At 36.2% G+C, this 18,890-nt stretch overlaps 1 non-coding gene across 1 annotated transcript; it reads right to left on the bottom strand.

Annotated features, from left to right (window-relative positions):
- Window positions 1-15,577: 15,577 nt before the first annotated feature.
- TRNAY-AUA (transfer RNA tyrosine (anticodon AUA)) lies at window positions 15,578-15,649 on the bottom strand. The gene has a single exon. It is a non-coding gene; the product is annotated as a tRNA-Tyr (tRNA).
- Between the last annotated feature and the right edge of the window lie 3,241 nt (window positions 15,650-18,890).

The raw sequence follows: 18,890 nt of genomic DNA, 5'->3' as shown, positions 1-18,890 counted from the left end.
TCTCCCAAATTTTATGACTAATCTCAAAAAAACCTATAAATAATAAAATTAAAATTATTAATTTTTGTTCTGACGGTTGAAAATCGCTTGCTATAAGCGTATTCCGAATCTCAGCGCTGAGCAATCTGATGGCATCACTGTGTTCCGAATTTCAACGATGACGTCACTGATGCTCCACAGTTGGATTGGTATCATCAGCTTGCAGAGGTGGTGGCAGCAGCGAATAGAGATTATAAAGAATGGACACTGAGCGAATTTTCCTGTGTTTTGTTTCTCTGTGTGCCGGCGTTTAGTTCCACTTTCAAGCGCTAGAGGTTAGTGTAACCGAGCATACACTAAGATAATAATTGAGAATAGAGTTGAGACACAGGATCCAAACATCGCCTACCTTATTGCATAATCCAGTAACGCTTTGCTTCAAATAAATTCAAGTTAACAGCTTTTGCTTATTTCTCAGTGACAAACTAGTTGTAATAATAATATTTTATATTTCAGATATAATACATTATATTATAAAATAATATAATACATTATAAAATTAAGTATCGAATTCGTTTAATATTTATATATAATATAATATAGGTATATGGTTTTACTTCTCGTAAGAGTTTTTTTTTCCATTTTCAGTGCTATGAAATCATTACATATTTTTATTGTTGTTGGGGTCAACGTCTCAACTCTCATTATAAAGTTAATGACGGATTTATTATTTTATGGATACATTTTATTTTATTTGAGTACATAATGTACCTAGATGTAGTAATTATATGTGTTATATTTCCGCTGTGTCGACTGCTAGCTGGTGTGATGTCAGCGCCAACTCTAGGGAGAAAGCAGAATCTCACGCTTTAGCTGGCTTGAAGGTCATTGAAATCAGTCCGTCTACATCAAAGGTACCGACGCGGAGTGTCCATTCTTTATAATCTCTATTCGCTGGTGGCAGTCTCTATCAGCCGCCATCAGTGAATCTGGTTGGTTCTTGTATAGGGTGGGAATTATCAGACGAATGACATCGTGCACTGTTGTGTCGTGGCGGTGTGTTCTGCTGTATTGTTTGTAATGAGCACAACGTAAAAACAATATGTTAATGGCTTATGAGCGAACATGTCAACGGACCAGTTATTACTACTGATTCAAGAAATAAATTGTTTATGCTCTCTTTTCTTTGAACGAGATGACAGCACGGAAATTTCGCAAAATCTTGCCAGCGTAAGACAACAATTTGTAGGCCTACAGCCGCTATGATAGCTATCGAACCTTCCAACAGTTTCGTTCCTATTTCGCTGCAGCGTGACATCATTGTTGTCCACCGGTCCGGTGAGATTCGGAATACGCTGTATGTGTGGCGGTTGCAGCGTTCGCGACACGTCATAACTCGATGAGTAATCTCAAACCCATGTGTCCTCTCCCTGACCTTGATCACGCAGCTGGAGTTGACAGTATATATGTCTGGAAGCATTTCTTTAAAACTGTGAATTTTTAACGGTGAACTGGTGCCTGATTAGATTGAAAATGTCGAAATCTGAAAGTCGTTTTCGGTATTTGTGACGTTGTAACCCTTTCGGACTCCAAGGACATAGCAGAAAGACAGGTAATACAAAAGTTATCAAATGGATGCGAGAAAAAATACCGAATTTAGTGATAGGTGATGCAATATGCAGTTCGTGTTGTATTAAATTATCAAAAAAGGCATCCGCGGGCTGTAGTGAATAAAGTGATGTGAGGAAATCGAGCGAAGAACGTGTGCGGGGGACTGATATTGAGTCGAAATCTAGCGAAGAAGAGTATGTTCCACCAGAAATTAAAGAGGAGACCACAATAAGGAATTTGAATCAATTATTAATGCCCTTTGGACAGTCACCTGTTTCTAAACATAGGTTAAGTAGTCGCCCGTCAAATCATATACGCGGCAAGGAAAGCCAGTGTGCCGTGAACGGAACATTTAGTAAAATATTTAATGTAGGGAATAAAAGTAACGATGGCGAAGAAATGATCGCACAATTTAAGGAGAAATTTTCTCATGTGTACTCAACGAACGAAAAATATATGTTTACCCTAAAGCTGGAGCGTAAACAAAATAATGTCAGAATTGGCGTTTCGCTTTGTGTAGCTAGCATCTCTAAACTGATACAAAACCATAAAGAAATAATGTCTGTACTTGACAGAAAATATCAATACCAATATTAGCAGGATTTTAGCAGGAATTAAAGATACAATGTCTGTGAAAGAGGGTGACATAAGAGTGAAAAAACAAAAACGGCACCTTATGGCTAACCTAAAAGAACTCTACAAAGAATTTAAGAATAGGCATCCAGGCTCAAAGATAGGGTTTTCTAACTTTGCGTCCCTTAGACCGAAACAGTGTGTTCTACCGGGTGCCCCAGGCACGCATAATGTTTGCGTATGTACTACGTGTGAAAACACTAAGTTGATGTTAATGAGTATGCAAGCTATTAATCAAGTTGTAAATCCCGAAATGAATAAAATAGATTCTTTTGTACAAAAAATGGTTTGTGAAAATTCTTCTGAAAACTACTTCCTTAATAAATGTGAAAAATGTCCTGGAACTCAAAATATTTCCCAATTAATAAATGATTTCTTGAAGGAAAATCTAATAGAAGAAATTATATACAAAAAATGGACAACTGACAGAGCAGACATAAAAATAATTAAAGCAACTGCAGAAAACTTCATATAGGCCTACAATTTCATAATTTGTCTAAAAAAATTCAAAGCCCACAATTTCATTGCAAAAGCTCAATCCTCATATCTAAAACATCTCAAGAATACAATCCAACATGGAGAATTTATCGTTATTGGCGATTATTATGAGAATTACAGTTTCGTATTACAGGATGCGATTCAAGGATACCACTGCAGTACAAGTCAAGCCACAATGCACTCATTTGTTGTTTATTTCAGAAACATTAAGGATAATTCAGTGGAACGTCCGTGCTTCGCATTTATATCCGATTATTTAGTACAGGGGTCGTCAGCACAGAGCACGCTGGGGCTAGCCAGTCTTACCCGCGGAAAACGCAGTGCACTATAGTGCTCTCGTAGCTGCTAGCGGGTATGCTCTCTATCTCTCCCTGTTGCAAGACAGTGCACACGGGACGGCACCGCATACCCATTGCACATTTCAGCAAGTGCTGACGACCACTGATTTAGTATATGATACTGCATGATTTAGTATATGATACTGCAGGGGTTCATTTATTTAAAAAAAAACTTATACTAAGTTAAAACTAAGACAAAAATTTCAGGATGTGAAAAAAAAAAATGTATTATTTCAGCGATGGTGCTGCAGGACAATATAAGAACAGGAAGTATTTTGTCAATATTTTGTAAATTTTACACTAAACAACAATGTAATTTTATTATTTCAACAATTACTCTTCACTTTCTACAATTTAATTCTGCTCCCGTCAACAATGGGATTTGCTCTCCAGACAGTAACACAGAGTATTCGTTATTGCACTCCACAGACGACAATGACAATTTACTTGGATTATTGAGAACAACAATGAACTGTTAATTTTTACTAATGTTCATAAAGCACTACTTACAAATCAGAACTATCAGTTCTCAGTTCACAGTTCTTCTAGCTCAGTCACTCGAGTTCACAGTATCTCGAACCCCAGACCTTAGAGACAGTCCACTGAACTTCGAACTCAGGTCCCTCCAACTGCGGTCCACTGCACTCGAACTCAGGTCTTCGGATGCTCACACAGTTGCGGACACACACTCAAGTCGAACTCCGGTACACAAGGCTGGCTGACTATAACAACACTGACTGACTGACTCCAAGTTCACTCGCGTGCGTAATTTATACTCCACCATAGTTGCGAGAAAGTACGAGTTCTCGATATTTCCACGCGTGTCCAGAGATAGCACTCGAACAATCCGGACCCCTCTCCTCTCTGCCGCGGTGGCTCTTTCCCCTTTCTTCTCTCCGCAAACACCAGATGCGCGCGCAACCTCCCCTCGCCGCGTCGTAGTACACTGCCCCTCTGCCCTCTCTCGACTGTAGACGCTCCCCTCGCCGCCACACCTAAGCGACCAACGTTTCGTCTGCCGGGCCCCCTGTCGGACATGCGTTCGAATCCCGACGCAGCTGTCACAATATCTTATCACATGACGGACTTTCAGATCGCAGCTGAGTGACATTTTTTTGCAACAAGTCACGGCAAGAGCCCCTGCGACGGTTTCGGTGGAACAGTAAACAGGCTTGCTGCACATGCTAGTGTAAGGGGAACTCGAAAGAACTATGAATGTGCGAAAAATAATGTTCTTGGTGTTGATATTTCGTTCACGGGGAAAGAATAACATGAAAATGAGGCTGACATATGAAATAACGATCGGTTTCTCAGGCTGAAGACAGTGCCGGGAACACGTAGCAATCACTGTGTAGTTCCAGTTTGCGAGAACAAAATAACTATTAAAACATTTTCTTCGTCATTTGAAGTACCCAAAGAAGTTACTGTGAGTGCACTACGAAGTCGCGGCGGGAGGGGAGAAGCAGTGTAAATAGCATCACGCGGCAGTGACGACATTCTGTACGACGGGATAGCCTACCTGCTGAGCTGCTTTGTTCCGGTGAGTTATTTTTATTAAAAAGTAGCATGGTATTTAAGTCTACATTCTAAAATTTTCACAGTGGAATCATTATGCCCTAAAGAATTAAACACATGTTTTTTCGTCTGTAAAAATGAATTGCATTTTGAGTTCTATATTTTTAAAATTATTTTACGGCGGGTAACTATTTAAAAAATTATATAGGCCTATATTTTTTTTTCATTTTGAGTGCATTTATAAACTAGGCTCTCCTTTTCCGAATTGCATTGAAATCACTTTTCCATCTTCTTTTATATAATAATGAATGAAGTCATGTTCTTTGCTAAACCAATATTTTAAATGCGATTGCTGCCAAACTATCAACCTTCTTAATGTATCCAGCTGTTAGCTGACAACATAAAGTCCACTATAGTCCACTGTAGTCTATTCAGTTGTTGTTTTGCACGAGAAATGAGGGGTATTTTGATCGGTGTTCATTATAGATACCTGTTGCTAGTAGCAACAATTATATTACCGGTTGTTCTGTATGGTTGTGAAACTTGGACTCTCACTCTGAGAGAGGAACATAGGTTAAGGGTGTTTGAGAATAAGGTGCTTAGGAAAATATTTGGGGCTAAGCGGGATGAAGTTACAGGAGAATGGAGAAAGTTACACAACGCAGAACTGCACGCATTGTATTCTTCACCTGACATAATTAGGAACATTAAATCCAGACGTTTGAGATGGGCAGGGCATGTAGCACGTATGGGCGAATCCATAAATGCATATAGAGTGTTAGTTGGGAGACCGGAGGGAAAAAGACCTTTGGGGAGGCCGAGACGTAGATGGGAGGATAATATTAAAATGGTTTTGAGGGAGGTGGGATATGATGATAGAGACTGGATTAATCTTGCACAGGATAGGGACCACTGGCGGGCTTATGTGAGAGCGGCAATGAACCTTCGGGTTCCTTAAAAGCCATTTATAAGTAAGTTGCTAGTAGCCAGAGTTGGGGTGTAATCAATATATACTGCAGGGCTGTGTCTTCTGCAACTGGTACTGATGATTTTAATTTACTTCTTTTGTGGTTTATGGATGGACAGTATAGAAGAATGTGTTGCAGATCTTCATCTTGATTATTACACCACAGACAAGTAGGATTATCAGAAAGGTGAAATCGGTGTAGGTACAATTGAGTGACAATGTGACCTGTTCTGGCTCTTGTTAAAAATATTTGAACATGTCTGGGCAAGTTTTTGTACATTTTCAGGTCGTTTGGTTTCTTTTGTACAGACTGTAAAATTTTGCCTTTGTCAGAAGAGAGCCAATTGTTGATCCATAGGTTTGTAAAATGAGACTTTACTGAAGCAAAGGCACTGGATAGAGATATCACTTGAAGAGGTCTTGGTTGCAAATATGTTGCCTGTTTTGCAATATTATCGACTTTCTCGTTTCCAGGTATACCACAATGACTAGGTAGGGACTGCACTGAGAGGTACTAAGAATCGTACTAAAGTACTTATTTGGATTCGTGCCAAACTATGTAGGATGTAAATATAATATTGCGTGAAATTCATATTTAGAACATAGAAAATAACCTACTACAATATTTTTAACTTTTGAGATATCATGGTACAAAAACATACTTTTTTTGCATGGAATGACCCAGCTTGTATTGCTCGAAATATAGCTCCTCATCAATATGCTTAGCTGAAGTTTTACAAACAGTAGAGAGTGAAATCAAATGCACCATGGTCATATCAGGAGCAGGTAAGCTCTCACGAAAATCGTTGATTATGAACAACTCGTAAAAGATACGCCATCAACGACAACGCCAATCAACAGAACATTAAAAACTGAATGGAGTACTATGGTTTTCATGAAACAAGTCTTTGAAAAACATGCATAAAATAAAGGAGACTTACCAGAGAAAAATAAGAAGAGGTCACATGAAAACCGCAAAACAGGCAACTGACGCCATATTGCTCAATCTGACTGGATGGAAAACGATCAAGTGACATACCAGGATGCCCTTTTACTGGATGCTACTGCAATTTAGCGGATTTTTTGGTTAACTAACTCACAATAGGGGGGTGGCCATATCAGGAACATGGCCATAACAGGAGCACCCACCTTACTAGATTTTAAGACCCGATGCGGATAAAACACCCTCCCAAATTTAAAAACAAAAATCTGGCAAATATTTATTTATTTATATATTTATTGATTGATTGATTGATTGATTGATTGATTTATTTACTTATTTATTTATTTACTTACTTATTTATTTATTTGTTTACTTATTTACTTATTTATTTACTTATTTATTTATTTATTTACTTATTTATTTATATATATTTATTTATTGATTTATTGATTGATTTATTTATTTACTTATTTATTTATTTACTTACTTATTTATTTATTTGTTTACTTATTTATTTACTTATTTATTTATTTACTTATTTATTTATTTATTTACTTATTTATTTATATATTTATTCACTTATTTATTTATTTAGTTACTTATTTATTTACTTATGTATTTATTTATTTACTTATTTATTTACTTATTTATTTATTTACTTATTTATTTATTTACTTATTTATTTATTTATTTATTTACTTACTTATTTATTTATTTACTTATTTATTTACTTATTTATTTATTTATTTACTTATTTATTTATTTACTTATTTATTTATTTATTTATTTATTTATTTATTTATTTATTTATTTATTTAACAGGACAAAGCCTCAATCGCAACAGACAGTACAAATATTTGCTTACAACATAAAATTGGAGATAACAGGAAAAAAGAGATAAAAACATATGCAAATGCAAGATACAGGTATACATACAAATGAAAAAAAAAACAAATACATACTACGTAAATAAAAGACAGATATAGATATAGCCTAAATGAAAAATACGAAATAAAAAAAAATAAAAATAGATGAATGTAGATATCACAACCAAAAGATGTAAAATATGGGGGTCATATTTTCGAGTAAATTCGGTATTTTATTACCTGCGAGAGAAAAGATTTCTGTTTAGCAGGCAACTTCTCTGGTTTCAAAGTGAGGCGGGTACTCTAGCTTCGGGCGAAGTCAGAATAAAGCTTTGTCACTGATTTCTTCGTTTTGGTTATGCGTTGAGACTGTTGAGAGTTCTCTTTAACGGACTTTGATTAAATTTATTGAACGGTATTTTGCTTTTCGCAGTCTTTCCGTTCTTCCTTAAGTTCTGTTAAATTTTATTTTGGTCGTCGTTGGCATCTTTGTCAAATATTTATACATAATTAAAAGACTGATTACATCACACGCACTGTTGTATCGTATGATACAGTAGAAGCTGATTCTGATTAAACATAACGCAAAGTTCTGAAAAGTTACAACAATGAAAACGTCTAATTATAAAATCGTTCGGAAGTTACTTTTTTTTTAAATTGGCCTATTTCACGACTCTATCAGCTGCAATGGTTATCTAGCGTCTGAGTGAAGTGAAGGTGATAATGCCAGCGAAATGAGTCCAGGGTCCAGTGCTGAAAGTTACCCAGCATTTGCTCTTAATGGGTTGAGAGCAAACCCCGAAAAAATCTCAACCAGATAACTTCTCCCAACCAGAATTTGAACCCGAACCTCAACTTAGTTGCGGTAGATGGCAACATTAGGAGCGGGTTATGTAGTCCTATCTATTTCGGAAGATTCTACAGGCACAAATATAAAATTCGATTCTTGTATCCATCTTACATTATGCGCCATCTTTTCCCCCCTTTTTCTGAATGTTCATTATTTTAACTATCTCATATTAGACGGGTCTCTGCTTTACAGTAGGCTGACAGGATTTTTGCAACTCACCCAAAGTCGGTTTGCAACTTACAGTTTGGAAAATGCTGTAATGGAGAACGATCACGAAAAAGATGATATCGAAACAAACCGGACCCTGGAATTTATGATGCAGAAAATGACGAAGAAGATAAATGTGAAAAAAGAGGGAGTTGGATCACAGTCTACTATATACAGTCACGAAGCTTGAGTTTTGAGGGTGCTAGAAACAATAGACTGTGACGGTACTAATTTGCATTGCCTGTAATGAGGCGATATTACCGATCCTAGTGGTGAGCAACTATCTAATGTTTGCATATTTACTACGTATTGAGCTTCGCGACTGTATATACTATGGTCTGTCCAAAACTACTTCCGACCTGACAAATGGCGCCTTTAGCATGTTACCATGGCAACCATTCAAATCAACCAATCACGAGAGACGCGTAACCACGGTAACGGGACGGTGTTTCCGTGTCTATGTTTACAAGTTGCACGTGAATACCACGGCCTAATGGTGAATACAGTGCCCGGAATTACTTTGAATTGGCAGGTTAGCGCGTGCTTTGTGTGAATTAAAAATATTATTTAGTTATATTATTGTTTTAGTGTATCGATAATTAATTATTGTGTTTAAATTATATAACACGTATTATCTTCGTTGTCATTGGTGGAGTGTGTGACTAGTGTCCCTTTCTAGTTTCTGCGAGATTTTCTAAACAGGTGTCTTGTGCAATGTCGGAAGGAAGGAAAGACAGACGGAGAACAAAGAATATTGGACAAGGTCAATAGAGTCAATCGAGAGATAGTGTGTAATGTAAGAGAGTATTTTGAGTGGGAAAAAGATAATGGCGGGCCTCTTTTACCTTTGGCGCAAGTCGTAATGAGAACTGCTGTTTGTGTTAAAATTAATAGGAGCACTGTTATCGATATTGGAAAAGAAAGAGGTCGTGTAGACTTTTAATCCTACATATTTTTACAGTTTACAATTTTTTCAACGGTTTTCTAACAATATTACATCGACGAAATACCGGCACTCATAACAGTAACTGCTTCGTATTAAATTTAAACCAGTTTTCACAGTTTACAGTCCTTTCGACGCTTTTCTAACGGCATTACATTGAAGACTAGTACCACTACCGCTGCCACTACTACAACTTATAATAATAGACTAATAAAATAATAATGTACGCCAATTTTAATGCCTAGTGTTCAACAAATTGGTTAAAAATATGTGTTCATGTCAGCCGTTCATTACTGCACTCTATCGGCAGCGCGCTCGCTTACACGAAAGATGGGCAACATGACAACACTGCTCCCCCTTCTCTGTAAACTGTCAAGTCGGAAGTAGTTTTGGTCAAGGTATAGACTATGGTTGGATGCTAAGCAGGAAGAAGGATAAAAATAGATATTTGTAAAGCACAATGAGAGAAGGAAAATAGCAATAGTCCAAGGTTATGAGATTAAAATGGTAGTGATGAAGAATGTGAAGAGTCCACACCTGTGGGGTAACGGTTAGGGCATCTGACTGCGAAACCTGGTGGCCCGGATTCGAATCCCGGTAGGAGCAAGTTAACTGGTTGAGATTTTTTCTGGGGTTTTCTCTCAACCCAATATGAACAAATGCTGGATAACTATCGGTACTGAACCTAGGACTCATTTCACCGGCATTATCACCTTCATTCCATTCAGATACTAAATAACATGAGGTGTTGATACACCGTCGTAAAATAACTGAAAAAAAGAGAATGTGAAGAAGAAAAACTGATGAGTAACTCAGGTGAAGAAAAAGAAGATAATGAGAATTATCAAGATGAAAAAAAAAACAAAAAACAAAATAATATGAAGAAGAAAGTGATAGTAAAGTGGGGAACAGGTATGATTTGTAATGAAGGAGAAAATTATGGTGGTGGTGATAGTGATGATGACGACAAAGGTTATGTTGGTAAGTGTGAAGGAGAAACATGTTTAGTAATTATAGATTAAACATCATTATTTATCACAGTCTATTCGGTTGAGAAACTTTTGTCATCCAGTGTGTTTTCAAAAAACTGGAAGTTATAATTTATAAAGCAGTTATATTACCGGTTGTTCTGTATGGTTGTGAAACTTGGACTCTCATTTTGAGAGAGGAACAGAGGCTAAGGGTATTCGAGAATAAGGTGCTTAGGAAAATATTTGGGGCTAAGAGGGATGAAGTTACAGGAGAATGGAGAAAGTTACACAACACAGAACTGCACGCATTGTATTCTTCACCTGACATAATTACGAACATTAAATCCAGAAGTTTGAGATGGGCAGGATCTGTAGCGCGCATGGAATGTTAAATGTTATATTTTATTTAACGACGCTCGCAACTGCAGAGGTTATATCAGCGTCGCCGTATGTGCCGGAATTTTGTCCCGCAGGAGTTCTTTTAAATGCCAGCAAATCTACTGAAATGAGTCTGTCGCATTTAAGCACACTTAAGTGCCATCGACCTGGCCCGGGATCGAACCCGCAACCTTGGGCATAGAAGGCCAGCGCGCGCATGGATGAATCCAGAAATGCGTATAGAGTATTAGTTGGGAGATCTGAGAAAAAAAAGACCTTAGGGGAGGCTGAGACGTAGATGGAAGAATAATATTAAAATGGATTTGAGTGAAGTGGGATATGAGTGTAGAGACTGGATTAATCTTGTTCAGGATAGGAACCGATGGCGGGCTTATGTGAGGGCGGCAATGAACGTCCGGGTTCCTTAAAATTCGTAAGTAAATGGGCAGGGCATAGTTTCGCCCCACGGTCAGATAAAATGCAGCAGATAAAAAAGGGTCCCTGTTTTGTGGGCATAGTTGCGCCCCGTTCCCATCAGGTAGAGAAAAGGGCATGGCATAGTTGCGCCCCGATGAAATAGGTAGATTAAAAGACATTACGGAAACTCGAGCCCTTTAATCAACCAACCTTATTGATTTCGTATTCGATTTAATATTTATTATTAAAAATGAACATCATGAAGTTGTCAGTACTTTATTAACTGTTTTTCTACTGTTTATGCAGTGATTATCAATAGCAACCGTTAAAATCAACATCATAAAGTTGGCAGTATTTTATTAACTGACATATTCAAATGAGTGAGCCGTTGGAATTTTATTAGTGATTCTCACACCGTCTGTGGCGTATAGTGAGAATAATTTAAAATGAATTTTTAGTTTAGTGAAAAGGGTAAAGAGTTAATAATTCACAATGGTTCTAATTTTCAATATTCGAAACCCTGTACCGCAAGTTAAGATATCGATGTACAAACAAAAAATGCAGTTCATTTATTGTGTGATCGATAAAAAAAATGTTATTTTAAATAGCAAAATTGATCATATGCTAGGCCTACCTGATTTCAATACAGTTATCAACAGTAATCTCACTAGACGTTTTGATTTATCTAGAGAAAATCAAAACTCGAGTGGGATTTAATTGATTATTACACGATTAGAAGAAAGTATATAAAGATTAGAAGTAACAAAGCACTCCAATACAATAAAATATTAATTGACTTACGAAAATACAACTGTCTTCAAATGTATTATTGTACCATCTCAGCATTACAAATATTACGCTAGATGCATGCTAGATGGCAGTAGTGAGCAATGCCTTCTCGTCGAGAAGTTCTCGATCTGTTATACGCGATGGCAATGTTACTAGTCAAGAAGGCTTTGTTGATTCAGTTTCATTTTTATTAAAATGCAACATTCCACTTCAATTATCCGAATCCCAGTAATCAACGTCACTTGACAGATGATTTTCAATAAATCTTAATATTAAACAATCTCTGATACGTGACTATCCATAATATCATACATAAGTGTTAGAAAAGTTTTAATTAACGACGATGACATAAAAAATAAACATGAATAATTTTAAAAGGAATAATTATTGAATGTACAATTTTCAAATTTAAATGTGGTTGGTGGTTCAATTGATGTTATATTGGACGTGTGCGTAATAGAAGTGGAACTCGTTGATTTAGGCCTACATGGTGTATTCAACTTATTCAGAATTTCCGAATGAATAATTTTAAAAGGAATAATTATTGAATGTACAATTTTCAAATTTGAATGTGGTTGGTGGTTCAATTGATATTATATTGGACGTGTGCGTAATAGAAGTGGAACTCGTTGATTTAGGCCTACATGGTGTATTCAACTTATTCAGAATTTCCGAATGAATAATTTTAAAAGGAATAATTATTGAATGTACAATTTTCAAATTTGAATGTGGTTGGTGGTTTAATTGATGTTATATTGGACGTGTGCGTAATAGAAGTGGAACTCGTTGATTTAGGCCTACATGGTGTATTCAACTTATTCAGGATTTCCGAATGGTGCTCTTCATTTATTTGTAAATCGGATTTCAGAAGATGCATAGGTATGATCAGTGATTTTTATTAATTCTTGTTCTTGAATGCCAATGCGAGTCATATTTGAAACTGCTGTGCATCGACTGGAGTGGTTTGTAATTTTATATATATTTTTGACGTCCAGACCAGCGCAGTTTCAAATGTTGGCAAACAAAGAAACAAATGCTAGGGACGCGATAAAATTAAACAAATGCTAGGGACGCGATAAAATTAAACAAATGCTAGGGACGCGATAAAATTAAACAAATGCTAGGGACGCGATAAAATTGTGCGACAAGCAGCCATGATTGGTTGAAATAAGTCCTTTCGTACCGTTTTATTGGTCAAAAGTAGTATGACGTAGTAAGAGTGTAATAGTCACTGTAATATTTTTAAGTTGTTTGTTTATATTATGACAGTCACTTTCGTGTGTACTATGCCCATCGGGGCGCAACTGTGCCATGTCCATTTTGCTACCTGATTTCTTCGGGGCGCAACTATGCCATGCCTAGGCCTCTCAGTTGACCGCGGGGCGCAACTATGCCATACCGAAGTAAATAAGTAAGTAAAATCTTGTTGTTGTTCAGAAAGAAATAATGCAAGGGCAGTTGTTTATGTTCCTTCATCTCAGTTCATCTGTGTGGCGTGAGCACAGAGTGGTTAAGTGCATTTGCTGTATACACCCGTTGGAAATTCGTCAATTTAAAATTAACGAATACGCCACAAAAACACATGGATCTCAACCCATAACAAATTTGTGTACTTAGAAGCAACAAGGGATGCCAATGCATAATCCTCTCATTTGTGTACGCCGCGGACACCATTTGGATAAATTTTGCTGGGAGCCCTCTGTAAACAATTTACCTCTATCTCTCTGACATGTTCAGATCGTTGTTTATTTTCATTCTATTTCTGGAGCGGGTCTTGTTTGCTTGTTACCACGTCCATACGAAATCTGAATATCCGGTCGTTGGATCCCAAGGCCGTCTTTCTGCGTCCCGTCGCTACTTCGGTTCGCAGGCGTGAATAAAAATACATGACAATGTCACAAGATCTGGGAACATGCTAGTCTTTGTCCTGCGTTGTGTTTCGAATATAACGACGGTGATGATAATGATGGTGATGAAATTCCGTGGTAAGAATAAACATGAGTATATAGTATATACTGGACTTTTTTTTAGTATATACTCTTGTTAGTAAGAATAAAAACATTTGAGTACCTATTCATTTTTGATTACGTACTCATAACGTGGAAGCATAGTAGAATATACAGTACTCAAGTGTCCATCTTGTACAGAATATATACTCAAGCTTTATAAGAATAAAAGCTAGTATATTCTCATATTTATAAGTTCGTTCTCATGTTATTCTGAGTATTGTTTGTAGCAGGCTGAATTCTGAATATTTGTTGATTTGTGTTCAGTTTAAAGTTAAATTTAAAAAAATGGCATAATTTATGAACGATGTAGTGCCTCATGGAAAAATATAGAAAAAGACATGAAGTTCAGAAGCCTTTAACGCTTCACAAAAGTGAATGTGAAAAAGGTTAAACACATATTTGTTATTCATAGAAAACATAACCTATAAAAATATGAATGGCTATCAAATTATAAGGTTAGATTGTATTGTTAAATATAATTGACAATTACTGTTTATTTTGTAAAATTTGAATTGCAAAATGCAATTACTTGTAATTTTAAATTATATATATAACTCTATAATAAAAAATATAATTAGCATAACTGGAATTCTAGAAATGGATTGTAATCTCTATCCAACATCCCGTAATGACGATTTTCCAGTACTATTTTTTTGTTTCCTGTTTATTAACGTCACTTATATGATTCACTCTCTATTTCATGTTTATTTATTTATTCATTTATTTATTTACTTATTTATTTGTTTATTTAATAAAATTTATTTTATTTAATTAATTTATTTGTTTCTTTATTTACTTATTTATTTATAAAAAGCAAAACACAAACCACTACAGCATGCGGATAGCATGTGAAAGTCTATAAAAAAAACTGAACATCACGGTGCAATGTGGTCAAAGAGGATAGGTAACACGAGTACATACTAACTTTTAAACGATCAAGAAAGCTGTAGAGATGAGTATATATTCGCGTTAGTTAGAATGTCTTTATTCTTATGAATATGAATATGTTCTAGTGGTTACGAGTATATAATCACAGGAAGTGCTCATACTCAAAAGTATAAACCTTGAGAAATTACTTAAGCTTTATTCTTACTACCCATTGATATTGACTAAGAGTTCCAGAGGACTCCGGTTAAATTCCAGAAATATATTAGACATGTGCCTCTTTATATTGTTTTAAGGGTAGTTTTGTATGAAATCTTCAACTTCTATAGTTTTTCACCCATGGTCATAAAATTTTTATCAGATATTCATGTTTTTAGTGCTCATACTATATCATTTTTCAAATATGTAAACTAATCAGTTTTTTAGTTACAATTTTTTTTTGTATTTTTCTCCACTGGCATAACAATGCTGCTCGCTATACAAATAATGTCTGAATTTTATTATTCGACTTAGTAAATATCAGTACCTATCGGCGAAATACAACATAGAAAAAATCACAGTTACCGGTCTCTTCTTCGGAGCGAGAGGCACCATCCCGAAAGCCTTTGTAAAGTGGAGGGAAAAATACAAGCTGGCGAGAGATCTTCAAGATGCCATCGTCACCACCATAATAAAATTTAAATATATTATTTTAATGTACCGAAGTACATATGATATTTCCATGCAGATATTCTGTGTCATCATACGATGAAAGAGTAATGGAACGGAGAAAAATTCTCTCCGGCGCCGGGATTTGAACCCGGGTTTTCAGCTCTATGTGCTGATGCTTTATCCACTAAGCCACACCGGATACCACCCCGGCGTCGGACAGAATCGTCTCAGATTAAGGTCCAACTCTTGGGTTCCCTCTAGTGACCGCCCTCTGCACTACGTCATAGATGTCTATGAACGTAGGACCGAAGTCCACACATGTGCTGAGGTGCACTCGTTATGAGTGACTAGTTGGGGATGGAGTAATATGATCATATTTACGAACATTGCTTACAAAACGTACACACAAATTATGAGCACGTTGAAGTTTCGTTTTGTTGTCGCTGGAAAGGTCAGTCAGTAAAATGTCAGCATAGTCAAAATAGGGAAATACAAGCGTCTGCACAGGGACTTTTTTAAGCAAGAGGGAAGATGAACATTTACCCTTTTTAGCACATGGATAATAGAATATACTTTTCTGCAGTGCTGATATGACTGTTCAATTTGTAATTTTGAATATTGTGCTGTTAACAATTTGTAATTTAAAAAAGTGTGTGTTTTCTCCTATTTTGCCGGTCCCCAACATTAGTGCCTGACTTTTACTGGTCGGCGTGTGTCGAAAGGCTGAAAATCGCTGCCCTAGAAACAGACTACGGCCCAGTTTCACCAAACTTCGTTAAAATAACGCTAACAGCATGTTAACTAACATGTTTTTAAAAATTAAACATCCTGTTAGTGTAATAGTGTTTCACCAACCATTTCAGGTACTTTGGTTAGGTAACATGATGTTAAGAGTAATGTAACAGGAATCAAAGAAGCAGTGATTGTATGAAGAGATAATTTGTATAAAAAAGCCACCCTAAATAAGGGTTCGATAGATCGGCCTACTAATCAATTCATAAAGAATAATAAGTAAAAAAAAAAACAATTTTGTGACACTTGGAAAGAAAAAAAAAACATTAAGATAAGATAACATAGGAAATCATTTACAATAAAAATTTTGTTGGGTACTGTTGTTGTTACTGAATGTGCCTTTAGTTGGTATAGTCATTTGTTTTAGCGGAGAATTGTATTAAAAGAAATGATAAGGCCGTGTCTCAAAGCTCAAGTCCATACTACACACTAGTGACTAGCAACTAGATGACTTGTAAACTACACACTAGGGAGCTTTGGACATGTATGCTTGAAACATGGCCTTCTTCATAGATTATTTTTCTAAAAACCATGACATTACGGTGCAGCACTAAATTAAGAAGGCAGTGTCCTAATGCAGTTTCATTACGAGTTATATGGAAAAGATAAGGGCTTAATATATTACAATAATGATTAAAACATTCTACAGAAGGTACTAACAATATCAGTGTTCAAAGTTAACGTGTTATTCTAAATTATATTTACATTATTTTACTTCCAAAGCATTTTCAGATTTCATAACCCCATTTGCTGATGAGGTATCCATGTTTGTTTAGTGAACAAGTCAACAATCAAGCAAGCATTTTCATTGACTAGCTACTACGGACTTGATTGCTATGGACTATGTAGCTTTGGATCATGACTTCAGACGTCACATCCGGCTATTTAGTCAACAATCTAGTTCACTTCAGCTGAAAATGTAGCTTTGAGACACGGCCTTAGACGGGTCATGCACAAGATACAGTTTTTGAAAACTGACGCTGATACTTTCACTCTCAAAATTGATATTTGTACGATGATTCTTTCAATTATCCAGCATCAAATACAACCAATAGAAAATGAAAATAATTGTGATGCTGAATACTACAATGGTAAGCGTTAACATTATTTTTATATCTTATATATCTAACATATCTTCACACGTCATTGGTCACAATATTACATGTGAACTTTAAATGAGTGAAATAAAGAAATATTGTTTTGAAAATCTGAAATTATATTAATAAGCACATATCTTCTCTTTACTGCGGATGCAGTGCTAATATTAATATGAATCATTTTAGTATTTATGAACATATCTATTCTAATAACTAAAAATGCTGAAGTAGTGATTGCAGCTAATTGTTTTCACTGCAAGTATATCTCGATATAATAATGCGGCGTGTTCTCTGGCAGCCATGATTCACGCTGTAAGAGGACGTTAAGGATTTAACTGCGGGAGTATGCTATGTTAATTTAACAGTGGGTTTAACATGATGTTAGCAGTAACAACAGTTGATGAAACATCTCTTCCGTTAAGTTTACTGTTAAACTGCCTTAACAACATGTTAAATATTTAATAAGGGTTGGTGAAACTGGGCCTACGGCTTTCACGCAAGCTAAAGCTGTGGCATACTCGTTGCATACACCGCGTTTGAAGGGGCAACGTAGCGAAGAACAGAGTGGGAAGTATGCGTCAGTAGTGATGCTCTGTTTTCGTGTTTGGGTCTGGAGCCAGTGTACGCTATGACGCGAGCGAGCGTCCTGGTCACGGAGGCGAGGCGCTTGCTATGAATGGACGGATGTTAATAATAGCGGCCATACTTGTGCGCTTCACTTCACACTGGTATGCAGGCGAGCTGGCCCCGAGTCAAAGTCTCATTAATATGTTGTCATAGTGATGGAGAGTTGTATACTCCTTCACGTTTTTGGAACACGTGAATGCACGTAAATGGCAGCGATACGCAAAAATTATGACGCAGTTTTGACAATTATTTGCAAGCCGTACTTGTGGTTTTAATCCTCACTGCATACACATATTGTTTTGTGCGAGATCGTGCTTGGTTTCCGCACAAAACCAATCCGCGGAAAGTCTAAAATTCCACATTCAGTATTCCCAACCAAACACACGTAACAATTTCCCTCTTCTTACCGCTTAAGTGACATATTGATTTTACTGCTTTAGGCTTTTAACATATTATTTTTAGAGACGTTCAATATAGTAATAATTATAAATTGGAAACTTACCACTGCAATTTCACCTAAATTGCAATGTTAATTATTGTTTTTAAATATTTGCAAAAATTAAGTAAACTCTACAACTCCACTAAAGTTACTGCATTCGTGATGCATGTAACATTAAGGAAGCCGTTTGTTTTAAGTTCGCATTTATAGACTGGGGGAAAAAAAAGACAGACGTATATCACGGCCTGCTGGAGTATAGTAAACACAGAAAACATTTTAAAGCAACAATGTTGAAGATAGATATTTTTGTTTTGCAAATTTGCCGTCATTAAACAGAAACCAAGATGGAGATTTCATTGCAACTAATTAGAAATTCCTCTTTCAGGTATGTAATAAACGATCTTAGCACAAAATTATGTACGATACACGAACGGTATGTTTTCTTTCAATTCTCGGAAATTAAAAAAGCTCAACTACGTTTCGCT

The sequence above is a fragment of the Periplaneta americana genome, chromosome 13 (genome assembly GCF_040183065.1).
Source record: "Periplaneta americana isolate PAMFEO1 chromosome 13, P.americana_PAMFEO1_priV1, whole genome shotgun sequence".
Classification (NCBI taxonomy): domain Eukaryota; kingdom Metazoa; phylum Arthropoda; class Insecta; order Blattodea; family Blattidae; genus Periplaneta; species Periplaneta americana.
Note: the sequence above shows the minus strand (reverse complement) of the source record. Positions and strands in the feature narration are given on the sequence as shown.